General features: G+C 48.9%; 1 protein-coding gene across 1 annotated transcript in view; it reads left to right on the forward strand.

Annotated features, from left to right (window-relative positions):
* Positions 1-15,916, forward strand: part of ZC3H15 (zinc finger CCCH-type containing 15) — a 169,805-nt gene that overhangs the window by 5,542 nt on the left and 148,347 nt on the right. The window lies entirely within an intron of this gene.

The following is a 15,916-nucleotide window of genomic DNA, read 5'->3' on the forward strand; positions in this document are numbered from 1 at the left end:
ATCAGGTACAGTCCTTTCGGCTTCAGAAAAGCAAGCGGGTCAAAGGCGCTTCCTTTCTGCACAGAGACGAGGGAAGAGGGAAAAAGCTGCACCAGTCAGCCAGTTCCCAGAATCAAAATTCTTCCCCCGCTTCCTCTGAGTCCACCGCATGACGCGGGGGCTCCACAGGCGTAGCCAGGTACGGTGGGGGGCCGCCTCAAACATTTCAGTGATCAGTGGGCTCGCTCACAGGTGGATCCCTGGATCCTTCAAGTAGTATCTCAGGGGTACAGGCTGGAATTCGAGGCGTCTTCCCCCCCTGCCGTTTCATCAAATCTGCCTTTCCGACAACTCCCTGTGCTAGAGGCAATTCACAAGCTGTATTCCCAGCAGGTGATAGTCAAGGTGCCCCTACTTCAACAAGGACGGGGTTACTATTCCACACTGTTTGTGGTACCGAAACCGGACGGTTCGGTGAGACCCATTTTAAATTTGAAGTCCTTGAACACATACATAAAAAAATTCAAGTTCAAGATGGAATCGCTCAGGGCGGTTATTGCAAGCCTGGAGGAGGGGGATTACATGGTATCCTTGGACATCAAGGATGCTTACCTACATGTCCCCATTTACCATCCTCACCAGGAGTACCTCAGATTTGTGGTACAGGATTGCCATTACCAATTCCAAACACTGCCGTTTGGACTGTCCACGGCACCGAGGGTCTTTACCAAGGTAATGGCAGAAATGATGATACTCCTTCGAAAAAAGGGAGTTTTTAATTATCCCGTACTTGGACGATCTCCTTATAAAGGCGAGGTCCATGGAGCAGTTGTTGGTCGGAGTAGCACTATCTGGGAAGTGCTACAACAGCACGGATGGATTCTATACATTCCAAAGTCACAGCTGGTTCCTACCACACGCCTGCTGTTCCTGGGGATGGTTCTGGACACAGAACAGAAAAAAGTGTTTTTCCCGCAGGAGAAAGCCAAGGAGCTGTCATCTCTAGTCAGAGACCTCCTGAAACCAAAACAGGTATCGGTGCATCACTACACACGAGTCCTGGGAAAAATGGTAGCTTCTTACGAAGCAAAATTCCATTCGGCAGGTTCCATGCAAGAACCTTTCAGTGGGACCTCTTGGACAAGTGGTCGGAATCGCATCTTCAGATGCATCGGCTGATAACCCTGTCTCCAAGGACCAGGGTATCTCTACTGTGGTGGCTGCAGAGTGCTCATCTTCAAGAGGGCCGCAGATTCGGCATACAGGACTGGGTCCTGGTAACCACGGATGCCAGCCTTCGAGGCTGGGGGGCAGTCTCACAGGGAAGAAATTTCCAAGGACTTTGGTCAAGTCAGGAGTCGTCCCTACACATAAATATTCTGGAACTGAGGGCCATTTACAATGCCCTAAGTCTGGCAAGGCCTCTGCTTCAAAACCAGCCGGTACTGTTTCAATCAGACAACATCACGGCAGTCGCCCATGTAAACCGACAGGGCGGCACAAGAAGCAGGATGGCGATGGCAGAAGCCACAAGGATTCTCCGATGGGCGGAAAATCACGTCTTAGCACTGTCAGCAGTGTTCATTCCGGGAGTGGACAACTGGGAAGCAGACTTCCTCAGCAGACACGACCGACACCCGGGAGAGTGGGGACTTCATCCAGAAGTCTTCCAACTGTTGGTAAACCGTTGGGAAAGGCCACAGGTGGACATGATGGCGTCCCGCCTAAACAAAAAACTAGATATTGCGCCAGGTCAAGGGACCCTCAGGCAATAGCTGTGGACGCTCTAGTGACACCGTGGGTGTACCAGTCGGTTTATGTATTCCCTCCTCTACCTCTCATACCAAAGGTACTGAGAATAATAAGAAAACGAGGAGTAAGAACGATACTCGTGGTTCCGGATGGGCCAAGAAGAGCTTGGTACCCAGAACGTCAAGAAATAATATCAGAGGACCCATGGCCTCTACCGCTCAGACAGGATCTGCTACAGCAGGGGCCCTGTCTGTTCCAAGACTTACCGCGGCTGCGTTGGACGGCATGGCGGTTGAATTCCGGATCCTAAAGCAAAAGGGCATTCCGGAGGAAGTCATTCCTACGCTGATAAAAGCCAGGAAAGAAGTAACCGCAAACCATTATCACCGTATTTGGCGAAAATATGTTGTGTGGTGTGAGGCCAGGAAGGCCCCAACAGAGGAATTTCAGCTGGGTCGTTTTCTGCACTTCCTACAGTCAGGAGTGACTATGGGCCTAAATTTGGGTTCCATTAAGGTCCAGATTTCGGCTCTGTCGATTTTCTTCCAGAAAGAACTGGCTTCACTGCCTGGAGTTCAGACATTTGTAAAGGGAGTGCTACATATTCAGCCCCTTTTTTGTGCCTTCTGTGGCACCTTGGGATCTCAACGTGGTGTTGAGTTTCTTAAAATCACATTGGTTTGAGCCACTTAAAACTGTGGATTTGAAATATCTCGCGTGGAAAGTGGTCATGTTATTGGCCTTGGCTTCGGCCAGGCGTGTGTCAGAATTGGCGGCTTTGTCATGTAAAAGCCCTTATCTGATTTTCCATATGGATAGGGCAGAATTGAGGACTCGTCCCCAGTTTCTCCCTAAGGTGGTATCAGCTTTTCACTTGAACCAACCTATTGTAGTGCCTGCGGCTACTAGGGACTAGGAAGATTCCAAGTTACTGGACGTAGTCAGGGCCTTAAAAATTTATATTTCTAGGACGGCTGGAGTCAGGAAAACTGACTCGTTTTTTTATCCTGTAGGCACCCAACAAAATAGGTGCTCCTGCTTCTAAGCAGACTATTGCTCGCTGAATTTGTAGCACAATTCAGCTGGAGCATTCTGCTGTTGGATTGCTGCATCCTAAATCAGTAACAGCCCATTCCACGAAGAAAGTGGGCTCATCTTGGGCGGCTGCCCGAGGGGTCTCGGCTTTACAACTTTGCCGAGCTGCAACTTGGTCAGGGGCAAACACGTTTGCTAAATTCTACAAATTTGATACCCTGGCTGAGGAGGACCTTGAGTTCTCTCATTCGGTGCTGCAGAGTCATCCGCACTCTCCCGCCCGTTTGGGAGCTTTGGTATAATCCCCATGGTCCTTACGGAGTTCCCAGCATCCACTAGGACGTCCGAGAAAATAAGATTTTACTCACCGGTAAATCTATTTCTCGTAGTCCGTAGTGGATGCTGGGCGCCCATCCCAAGTGCGGATTGTCTGCAATACTTGTATATAGTTATTGCCTAACTAAAGGGTTATTGTTGAGCCATCTGTTGAGAGGCTCAGTTATATTTCATACTGTTAACTGGGTATAGTATCACGAGTTATACGGTGTGATTGGTGTGGCTGGTATGAGTCTTACCCGGGATTCAAAATCCTTCCTTATTGTGTCAGCTCTTCCGGGCACAGTATCCTAACTGAGGTCTGGAGGAGGGGCATAGAGGGAGGAGCCAGTGCACACCAGATAGTACCTAATCTTTCTTTTAGAGTGCCCAGTCTCCTGCGGAGCCCGTCTATTCCCCATGGTCCTTACGGAGTTCCCAGCATCCACTACGGACTACGAGAAATAGATTTACCGGTGAGTAAAATCTTATTTTTTCCCTCAGCATTGGCAGGATACCTCTTGCAGGTGGCAGCAGCATTACAGCGGCGCTGCGGGTGCAGACATGTAGTCAGGTGCTGCTTGCTTCTGGAGAGCCAGAGGCCTAGAGGAGGTGCATCAGGGCTATGAGGAGCCGCCGTTGTGGCGGCCTTTGGGAGTCATAGTTACATTTGTGTCCTATGTGGCTTAACATGACTTGATGTTACACGTGTCAGCACGTGTAACATCAATGTGGTACAGCCTGATAGTGGTGGGTGCACCTGATTAGAACCACAGCAGTGGCCAGCATAGTGTAAAAGAAGAAGGCCGCATACAGAGACATCCTTAATTTTTTTGCTAGGTGGATTCTGTTGCGCCCCTTGGCAGCTGCCTAATTGTAGATCCCGGCCCTGCTGACATCACCACAGAAACTATTGGGTGTAACCACTTTACTGAAGGATCATTAAACCAAAATGTAAAAGTTGATACAACATGTAACTAAGTGTCTTGATCATTATGCTAGAATGTTCAAAATACATTTTATTAGGTCACTAGATACGAAGTTCTTGATTGTTTTTGCGGCAGAACAGACATGTTTATTAATAAATTATGTCAAAATGTATATGTAGCTTTGTTTTGTGTATGATTTTGCAGAAGTCATGCTTATTTTGTAGCAATTTAGTCTCATCTGTCTCAGAAATTTTCTTTCAAAATGAAAGATTGAGGGAACTCTACACATTATGGGGTATATGCAATAGCGGGCGAAATCGCGGCAATTATCGCCGTTTTTTCAATTCGACCAAATTCGCCAGGTGAATTCCGGAAGGTGGCTTCCGGAATTCACCATATGCAATGAAAAACGGATTCGCCAGAGTCGCGGGCGAAAATCGGCCGATTTTGCGGATTTTACCGCGATTTTAAAAAACGGGAAAAAACGGGGAAAAACCCGAAAAAAAAATGGCGTGGGGTCCCCCCTCCAAAGCATAACCAGCCTCGGGCTCATCGAGCTGGTCCTGGTTCTAAAAATGCAGGGGAAAAATCGGGCAGGGATCCCCCGTATTTTTAAAACCAGCACCGGGCTCTGCGCCTGATGCTGGTGCCAAAAATACGGGGGACAAAACGAGTAGGGGTCCCCCGTATTTTTAACACCAGCATCGGGCTCCACTAGCTGGACAGATAATGCCACAGCCGGGGGTCACTTTTATATAGTGCCCTGCGGCCGTGGCATCAAATATCCAACTAGTCACCCCTGGCCGGGGTACCCTGGGGGAGTGGGGACCCCTTCAATCAAGGGGTCCCCCCCCCCCCAGCCACCCAAGGGCCAGGGGTGAAGCCCGAGGCTGTCCCCCCCCATCCAATGGGCTGCGGATGGGAGGGCTGATAGCCTTTGTGTTAAAAAAAAAGATATTGTTTTTTCCATTAGTACTACAAGTCCCAGCAAGCCTCCCCCGCAAGCTGGTACTTGGAGAACCACAAGTACCAGCATGCGGGAGAAAAACGGGCCCGCTGGTACCTGTAGTTCTAATGGAAAAAAAATACCCAAATAAAAACAGGACACAGACACCGTCGACAGTAAAACTTTATTACACACTGCCGACACACACATACTTACCTATGTTCACACGCCGACATCGGTCCTCTTCTCCATGTAGAATCCCGGGGTACCTGAAAATAAAAGATCAATTATACTCACCTCAACAGGCTCCAGAGATAAATCCACGGACTTGGCAAAAAAAGAAAACGAACAACCGGACCTGCGGACCGAAAGGGGTCCCATGCTGACACATGGGACCCCTCTCCCCGAATGCCGGGACATCACGTGACTCCTGTCACTGATGTCCCTTCAGCCAATCAGGAAGCGCTACTGCCGTGGCGCTCATCTGATTGGCTGGACGCCGTCTGTACTCTGACAGCGCCTCGCACAGCTCCCTCCATTACTTTCAATGGTGGGAACTTAGCGGCTAGCGGTGGGGTCACCCGCCGGTCACCGCTGACCGGCGGGTGACCTCACCGCTAGCCGCTAAGTTCCCACCATTGAATATAATGGAGGGAGCTGTGCGATGCGCTGTCACAGCGATCAGCCAATCAGGTTAGCGCAACGAAGTTGCGCTTCCTGATTGGCTTAGAGACCTGTCAGTGACAACTGTCACTGACAGATCTTAATCGTGGATAGGTGTCCCATGTGTCAGCATGGGACACCTTTCAGTCCGTTTTTGGTGCGGGTAAATGCGCTTTCTTTTTTTGCCAAGTCCGTGGATTTATCTCTGGAGCCTGTTGAGGTGAGTATAATTGATCTTTTATTTTCAGGTACCCCGGGATTCTACATGGAGAAGAGGACCGATGTCGGCGTGTGAACATAGGTAAGTATGTGTGTGTCGGCAGTGTGTAATAAAGTTTTACTGTCGACGGTGTCTGTGTCCTGTTTTTATTTGGGTATTTTTTTTCCATTAGAACTACAGGTACCAGCGGGCCCGTTTTTCTCCCGCATGCTGGTACTTGTGGTTCTCCAAGTACCAGCTTGCAGGGGAGGCTTGCTGGGACTTGTAGTACTAATGGAAAAAACAATATCTTTTTTTTTGAACACAAAGGCTATCAGCCCCCCCATCCGCAGCCCATTGGATGGGGGGGGGACAGCCTCGGGCTTCACCCCTGGCCCTTGGGTGGCTGGGGGGGGGGGACCCCTTGATTGAAGGGGTCCCCATTCCCCCAGGGTTCCCCGGCCAGGGGTGACTAGTTGGATATTTGATGCCACGGCCGCAGGGCACTGTATAAAAGTGACCCCCGGCTGTGGCATTATCTGTCCAGCTAGTGGAGCCCGATGCTGGTGTTAAAAATACGGGGGACCCCTACTCGTTTTGTCCCCCGTATTTTTGGCACCAGCATCAGGCGCAGAGCCCGGTGCTGGTTTTAAAAATACGGGGGATCCCCTGTCAATTTTTCCCCCGCATTTTTAGAACCAGGACCAGCTCAATGAGCCCGAGGCTGGTTATGCTTTGGAGGGGGGACCCCACGCCATTTTTTCCCCGGATTTTACCGTTCCATCAATAAAAAAAATAAAAAAATAATATTATTTTAAAAAATATATAAATAATATTTGTGCCTCCCCCAAAAAAAAAAAAAAAACCTAATCCCTTCTAATATAAATAGATCTGCTATTCCTAAAAAAAAAAACACAAAAAAAAACATGTTTAAAAATTTTTTATTTGTTTTCACCCTCCAAAGTGTGGCGGAGTGAAAATCGCGAATTTGCTGTCTAAAAGCACTGCAGGCGAATTTCCAAACTTGAATTGAATATGCTGGAGGCGAATTGCAGCATCTGTACCATTGCAGAAAAGGCGAATTCGGAAAAAGGCGAATTGAGAAAAGGCGAATTTTGACGGGCCGTTTTTTTGCGAAAAATGACTGCACTGCATAGGCGAATTGATTTTTGGAGGCGAAAACGGCCCGGAATTCGCCTATTTTGCTAATTCGCCCGCTATTGCATATACCCCTATATGGTAAATCCCTGTAGTTATTTAGGGTAAATGGGTAGACCATATTCTCCACATTCTGTTGCTCTGAAGAGTTTAAAGGGTTTGAACATTTTGTCCCTTTTTAAATGAAGACCTTCTGTAATGCCCTCTCCTCATCAAAATACCCAAGTGTTTTGCAACAGAGAAAGTGTAAAGTTGCCAGATGTGATGGGTTGTGTGTTGCACCTGATTGGGTTGGCTGTAGATTGTATCCAGTCAGATGTGGTATGTTGTTTTCTCTTTCATCCACTAGGGGACACTGGAGCTGTTCCTTAGACATTAGGGGTGTGAAGCTTGCAACCGGAGGTGTGGCACAATCTAAAATTAGTATTGTCTGCGCAGCCGGCTCCTCCCCCTTCACATCCCTCCTCCCTCAGTTTTGAAAATTGTGCTGGAGGTGCAGCACGTGGAGCAACTCAGCTCCTGACTGAAATTTTTTTTTTTTTTTCTTGATAATGGCTGCGTCACCCTAATGAAAAGGGAGACAAAGCCACTGATTAGTGAGAGACAAAGATCCCTATTGAAGGGACCTGCATCTCTCGACAGATATCAGAACTGTTAATACTGGAAGCTGCTCCCTATGAAAAGGGAGACAAAGCCAGCGGTGTTTCAGGAGACAAAGATCCCTTTTCAAGGGACCTGCATCTCTCGACAGGAGATCCTCCCGGAGTGAGTACTGGTGGTTAATAAATGGGCCCTAGTTTAGATGATTAATATTAATATGGGAAAGCAGTAGGTCTCCCAGGTCTAGTACAGCCGCTGGGGGGAGAGACAGCGCAGCTGAAGCTAAGACAGGCTCTGCCCCCCCCCCCTCCCCTCGCGTTTTATATCTTCTTGGGAAGTGCCGCTATGGGACCGTGTTAGAAAGATCCCGTAGCACGCGCACATTAGCGGGGAACACAGAAGGCTCTGCAGGTGTCGTGGTCTCCCCCCCCCCCCCCCTCCCCGCGTATCTTAATGCTTTCTTTGAAACGCTGCGAGGAGACCGTGCAAGACGGGTCCCGTAGCGCGCGCACACTGGCGGGGAGAGACGCCACTGTACACAGCGCAGCTGAGGTAATACAGACTCGGCTGCGCTCGGCGGGTCTCCCTCCCCGCGCCTGATAGCTGAGAAGAAAGCACCGCTGTGGGACCCGATGAGATAGGTCCCAGAGGGTGCGCGCTGGAAGAGGCGCTGCAGTGCGGGGGTGAAAAGTTTAGTCGGCACGGCTGTGATCCTGAGCCGCGTATGGATAAGGGCACAGCATTGAGGGGGTAGTAGACTCCTCAGCGGGAGTTAGTTACATGGGCTCCTCGACGTAATGTTAGGTATTGAAGTGTCCTAAATATTTCAATGGCGGCCATCTTAATTACACATATAGGCGCCAAATCTGAGGGGCAGGGATTAGCCCTCCCTCTCTTTTTAGGTATCCAATAAAATTAATCCACAAGGATTTTATTATTATTAAATAAGGCTCCCTCTGCTGGCGAAATTTTATATATATATATAAGTATTTGGATCTCCTGAGACTTAATTCTGCTTTTATTGTTTATATTTTCAAAGGAATTCTATACAAAGATCCTGAAGAAAATACTGGGAAGCAAGTGACAACCCTAAAGGCCCATACACACTTGACGATGCACACGTTGTTAACGACTTCCCTTGAACAGCTGAGCAAACGACATGAGCATACACACTACCAACGACCAAAGACCATTCATCGTTGAAGCATCCAAGCTGAACAGTTTATTAAAATAATGAGCTGGTGAACAGTGGCTTGGTCGTTGGTCTTTTGTCGTTCACACCATACACATTCAACAACGTCTCTGGTCGGTAACGACCATAGTGGAAATTGAGCATACATGCTCCACAGATAAGCGAGGGTCGTTAACGTCCCGCGGGGCCGCGCATCGGTGGTCGTCGGATGCATACACACTTGACGATATAATGAGCGACGTCGTTGATGAGGGCTGAAATGAACGACGTCGCTCATTTTATCGTCAAGTGTGTATGGGCCTTAACATCTTAGCTGATTTACAGTTGGGTCGGTGAGGGTTACAAACCGGCTTTTGTTGTTTTTATTTATTTATTTATTTTGCATTCATTTATTTTTGTCCTCTTCCCTTCTTACATAAAGATAGGAAAGGTTTTCCCAGCCGGTTCCAAGACTTTCGCTTCCGTCACTTAATACAGTCTTTCTCTTCCTACGTTAAAGGGTGAAAGCGCTGCATATTAGTCTGATAGGCGGTTTAAACCCGTACAAGCGGGCACAACATGTCTAAAGCACCAGCCAAGACCTTTAGGACCTACTATGTTTGTACGTAGTATAGCAAGAAGAGCACGCGAGTTGGCAGCTCCGAGGTGTGAGACTCCTGCCTGGACAAGGACGCTCCACCTGGGAGCAGTGCTCCGTCTAGGTCATGGGAGGATACCCTTGCAGACAGAATCTCCAAGGAAATGGCGGAATCACGCAAGCAGCAATCGGAATGGGCTGCGGGATTCTCTAAGACGATGGAAGAATTTCTCATCAAGTTAATGCCGCCCGCACAAGCAGAAAAGAATGTGCGCAAGGCAGTTAAAAGACCTTTTCCTGTTGTACCAGTATCAGAGGAGGGTCTTATTATGGATACGGAGGAAGGTGAGTTGATTGAATCTATTTTAGATGCCGATTCTCTGGAAGAGGATATGGCGATCTTGGGTCTTGATTCATTAATTGACTCGGTGAAAGAGAGCCTGAACTTTAAGGCAGAAGAGGTTAAGGAACCTGAGGAATTCGAATTATTCGAATCCCAAGAACCACTTTCATCAGTTTTTTACCATTCCTGAATCTCTCCAAGCTCAAATGGAGGAGGCTTGGAAACACCCGGATAAACGTTTTCAATATCCGAAAGGGTTTCAAGTAACGTACCCTTTACCTAAGGGTGTAATGGATAAAGGGGACACTCCGCCGGTGGTGGATGCCTCCCTAGGAAAGTTGTCAAAAAAGACAATCTTACCGATACCGAATGTAACGACTTTAAAGGATACTTCAGACAGTAAGGTTGACACGGCTTTGAAGTCGATTTTTGTAGCAGCAGGTGCGACCGAGACCTGCGCTCATCTGTGCTTGAGTTTACGAGGCCAGGAGAGCATGGGCTAGCCGTATTATACAGGCTATTGAGGAGGAAAATAGCTTGGAAGACATTACCCAACTGACTGAATACAGGGTACAAAAGCTCAACTGACGGCAGTTCAGAAATGACTACGGTCAGAGGTCATTGTTCCAGTTCCCGCCTCTCAGTGAGGAACGGGGTTTTATTCCAGTTTTTTTTGTCGTGCCAAAGCCGGACGGGACGGTCAGGCCGATACTCAATTTAAAAGTTTTAAACCAGTTTCTAAGGGTTTACAAATTCATACTTGTGTCAGGCCTCAAAGGATACTAGCATTGCATCGCGCATCTCCGCATCGGCCATATCTGCTAGACGGATTTTATGGCCCAGAGTGAAATGCTTTTCGGTCCAGAGTTGGACAAATGGATTGCACAGACTACGGCAGGGAACTCCACATTCCTACCTACTCATACGAGAACCACTCCACAAGTTAAGAGAGGTTATTCGGGTCCAATGTTTAATTCGTTTAGATCTCAGTCCTTTCCAGCCTGAGAAAGAGATTTAGGTGCGCCGGCACATGGGGGCAGAGGTAGAGGCCGCTCACAGGCAACAACCAGAAAGCAGGAGAAACCTGCTGATAAGACCGTGGTATAACGGTCTCCCAGCTCACCTGGGGTCCCCCCTGGTGGCCGCACGTCTGGAAGGTTTTCAGGACATATGGACCAACACCTCGCCAGAACTTTGGATAGACAACATAATCTGGGAGAGTTCATGGTGTCCATGGACATAAAGGATGCATACCTGCATATCCCAATTTGGTCCCCCCACCAGGCTTACCTAAGGTTTGCACTGGTGAGGGATCCTTACCGATTCAGAGCCCTACCATTCGTCCTATCATCAGCCCCACGGATCTTCACGAAGATCTTGGCGGTCATGGTTGCGGGATTGAGGCTATTAGGGGTCACAATAATTCCTTATCTAGACGATCTTCTGATCAAGGCCTCCTCTCCCGAGAAGCTGATAAGGGATGCTCAGACATCTCACCAATTTCTCATTCAGCACGGTTGGATAGTGAACTTCCAGAAGTCCAACCTCATTCCGACTCAACTGATTCAGTTACTCGGTCTCATTTTGGACACGGTGAAATTGAGAATTTCTCTGACGTCCTAAGTGGATGCTGGGGACTCCGTCGGGACCATGGGGAATAGCGGCTCCGCAGGAGACAGGGCACAAAAGTAAAAGCTTTAGGATCAGGTGGTGTGCACTGGCTCCTCCCCCTATGACCCTCCTCCAAGCCTCAGTTAGATTTTTGTGCCCGGCCGAGAAGGGTGCAATCTAGGTGGCTCTCCTAAAGAGCTGCTTAGAGTAAAAGTTTTTTGTTAGGTTTTTTTATTTTCAGTGAGTCCTGCTGGCAACAGGCTCACTGCATCGAGGGACTTAGGGGAGAGAAGTGAACTCACCTGCGTGCAGGATGGATTGGCTTCTTAGGCTACTGGACACCATTAGCTCCAGAGGGAGTCGGAACACAGGTCTCACCCTGGGGTTCGTCCCGGAGCCGCGCCGCCGACCCCCTTGCAGATGCCGAAAAGTGAAGAGGTCCAGAAACCGGCGGCAGAAGACTTTTCAGTCTTCATAAGGTAGCGCACAGCACTGCAGCTGTGCGCCATTGTTGTCAGCACACTTCATAGCAGCGGTCACTGAGGGTGCAGGGCGCTGGGGGGGGGCGCCCTGGGCAGCAATGATAGTACCTTATTCTGGCTAAAAATACATCACATATAGCCCCTGGGGGCTATATGGATGTATTTAACCCCTGCCAGGTCTCAGAAAAACGGGAGAAGAAGCCCGCCTAAAAGGGGGCGGGGCCTATTCTCCTCAGCACACAGCGCCATTTTCCCTCACAGAAATGCTGGTGGGAAGGCTCCCAGGCTCTCCCCTGCACTGCACTACAGAAACAGGGTTAAAACAGAGAGGGGGGGGGCACTTATTTGGCGATATGACTATATATATTAAAATGCTATAAGGGAAAAACACTTATATAAAGGTTGTCCCTGTATAATTATAGCGTTTTTGGTGTGTGCTGGCAAACTCTCCCTCTGTCTCCCCAAAGGGCTAGTGGGGTCCTGTCCTCTATCAGAGCATTCCCTGTGTGTGTGCTGTGTGTCGGTACGTGTGTGTCGACATGTATGAGGACGATGTTGGTGAGGAGGCGGAGCAATTGCCTGTAATGGTGATGTCACTCTCTAGGGAGTCGACACCGGAATGGATGGCTTATTTAAGGAATTACGTGATAATGTCAACACGCTGCAAGGTCGTTGACGACATGAGACGGCCGGCAAACCAATTAGTACCTGTCCAGGCGTCTCAAACACCGTCAGGGGCGTTAAAACGTCCTTTTACCTCAGTCGGTCGACACAGACACAGACACGGACACTGACTCCAGTGTCGACGGTGAAGAAACAAACGTATTTTCCTTTAGGGCCACACGTTACTTGTTAAGGGCAATGAAGGAGATGTTACATATTTCTGATACTACAAGTACCACAAAAAAGGGTATTATGTGGAGTGTGAAAAAACTACATGTGGTTTTTCCTGAATCAGATAAATTAAATGAAGTGTGTGATGATGCGTGGGTTTCCCCCGATAGAAAATTATTGGCGGTATACCCTTTCCCGCCAGAAGTTATGGCGCGTTGGGAAACACCCCTTAGGGTGGATAAGGCGCTCACACGCTTATCAAAACAAGTGGCGTTACTGTCTCCAGATACGGCCGCCCTCAAGGAGCCAACTGATAGGAGGCTGGAAAATATCCTAAAAAGTATATACACACATACTGGTGTTATACTGCGACCAGCGATCGCCTCAGCCTGGATGGGCAGCGCTGGGGTGGCTTGGTCGGATTCCCTGACTGGAAATATTGATACCCTTGACAGGGACAGTATTTTATTGACTATAGAGCATTTAAAGGATGCATTTCTATATATGCGAGATGCACAGAGGGATATTTGCACTCTGGCATCAAGAGTAAGTGCGATGTCCATATCTGCCAGAAGATGTTTATGGACACGACAGTGGTCAGGTGATGCAGATTCCAAACGGCACATGGAAGTATTGCCGTTTAAAGGGGAGGAGTTATTTGGGGTCGGTCCATCGGACCTGGTGGCCACGGCAACAGCTGGAAAATCCACCTTTTTTACCCCAAGTCACATCTCAGCAGAAAAAGACATCGTCTTTTCAGCCTCAGTCCTTTCGTCCCCATAAGGGCAACCGGGCAAAAGGCCAGTCATATCTGCCCAGGGATAGAGGTAAGGGAAGAAGACTGCAGCAGGCAGCCCATTCCCAGGAACAGAAGCCTTCCACCGCTTCTGCCAAGTCCTCAGCATGACGCTGGGGCCGTACAAACAGGTGTGGTGGGGGGTCGTCTCAAGAGTTTCAGCATGCAGTGGGCTCACTCGCAAGTGGACCCCTGGATCCTACAAGTAGTATCCCAGGGGTACAGATTGGAAATTCGAGACGTCTCCCCCTCGCAGGTTCCTGAAGTTTGCTTTACCAACGTCTCCCTCCGACAGGGAGGCAGTATTGGAAACAATTCACAAGCTGTATTCCCAGCAGATGATAATCAAAGTACCCCTCCTACAACAAGGAAAGGGGTATTATTCCACACTATATTGTGGTACTGAAGCCAGACGGCTCGGTGAGACCTATTCTAAATCTGAAATATTTGAACACTTACATACAAAGGTTCAAATCAAGATGGAGTCACTCAGAGCAGTGATAGCGAACCAGGAAGAAGGAGACCATATGGTGTCCCTGGACATCAAGGATGCTTACCTCCATGTCCCAATTTGCCCTTCTCACCAAGGGTACCTCAGGTTCGTGGTACAAAACTGTCACTATCCGTTTCAGACGCTGCCGTTTGGATTGTCCACGGCACCCCGGGTCTTTACCAAGGTAATGGCCGAAATGATGATTCTTCTTCAAAAAAAAGGCGTCTTAATTATCCCTTACTTGGACGATCTCCTGATAAGGGCAAGGTCCAGAGAACAGTTGGAGGTCGGAGTAGCACTATCTCAAGTAGTTCTACGACAGCACGGGTGGATTCTAAATATTCCAAAATCGCAGCTGTCTCCGACGACACGTCTGCTGTTCCTAGGGATGATTCTGGACACAGTCCAGAAAAAGGTGTTTCTCCCGGAGGAGAAAGCCAGGGAGTTATCCGAGCTAGTCAGGAACCTCCTAAAACCAGGAAAAGTGTCAGTGCATCATTGCACAAGGGTCCTGGGAAAAATGGTGGCTTCTTACGAAGCGATTCCATTCGGCAGATTTCACGCAAGAACTTTTCAGTGGGATCTGCTGGAAAAATGGTCCGGATCGCATCTTCAGATGCATCAGCGGATAACCCTGTCTCCAAGGACAAGGGTGTCTCTTCTGTGGTGGCTGCAGAGTGCTCATCTACTAAAGGGCCACAGATTCGGCATTCAGGACTGGGTCCTGGTGACCACGGATGCCAGCCTGAAAGGCTGGGGAGCAGTCACACAAGGAAAAAATTTCCAGGGAGTGTGATCAAGTCTGGAGACTTCTCTCCACAAAATATACTGGAGCTAAGAGCAATTTACAATGCTCTAAGCTTAGCAAGACCTCTGCTTCAAGGTCAGCCGGTATTGATCCAGTGGGACAACATCACGGCAGTCGCCCACGTAAACAGACAGGGCGACACAAGAAGCAGGAGGACAATGGCAGAAACTGCAAGGATTCTTCGCTGGGCGGAAGATCATGTGATAGCACTGTCAGCAGTGTTCATTCCGGGAGTGGACAACTGGGAAGCAGACTTCCTCAGCACGACCTCCACCCGGGAGAGTGGGGACTTCATCGGGAAGTCTTCCACATGATTGTGAACCGTTGGGAAAGACCAAAGGTGGACATGATGGCGTTCCGCCTGAACAAAAAACTGGACAGGTATTGCGCCAGGTCAAGAGACCCTCAGGCAATTGCTGTGGACGTTCTGGTAACACCGTGGGTGTACCAGTCGGTGTATGTGTTCCCTCCTCTGCTTCTCATACCTAAGGTACTGAGAATTATAAGACGTAGAGGAGTAAGAACTATACTCGTGGCTCCGGATTGGCCAAGAAGGACTTGGTACCCGGAACTTCAAGAGATGCTCACAGAGGACTCATGGCCTCTGCCGCTAAGAAGGGACTTGCTTCAGCAAGTACCATGTCTGTTCCAAGACTTACCGCGGCTGCGTTTGACGGCATGGCGGTTGAACGCCGGATCCTAAGGGAAAAAGGCATTCCGGAAGAGGTCATTCCTACCCTGGTCAAAGCCAGGAAGGAGGTGCCGCACAACATTATCACCACATGTGGCGAAAATATGTTGCGTGGTGTGAGGCCAGGAAGGCCCCACGAAGAAATTTCAACTCGGTCGATTCCTGCATTTCCTGCAAACAGGAGTGTCTATGGGCCTCAAATTGGGGTCCATTAAGGTTCAAATTTCGGCCCTGTCGATTTTCTTCCAGAAAGAATTGGCTTCAGTTCCTGAAGTCCAGAAGTTTGTCAAGGGAGTACTGCATATACAACCCCCTTTTGTGCCTCCAGTGGCACTGTGGGATCTCAACGTAGTTCTGGGATTCCTCAAATCACATTGGTTTAAACCGCTCAAATCTGTGGATTTGAAATATCTCACATGGAAAGTGACCATGATGTTGGCCCTGGCCTCGGCCAGGCGAGTGTCAGAATTGGCGGCTTTGTCTCACAAAAGCCCATATCTGATTGTCCATTCG

Source organism: Pseudophryne corroboree, chromosome 7 (genome assembly GCF_028390025.1).
Source record: "Pseudophryne corroboree isolate aPseCor3 chromosome 7, aPseCor3.hap2, whole genome shotgun sequence".
NCBI classification, from domain to species: domain Eukaryota; kingdom Metazoa; phylum Chordata; class Amphibia; order Anura; family Myobatrachidae; genus Pseudophryne; species Pseudophryne corroboree.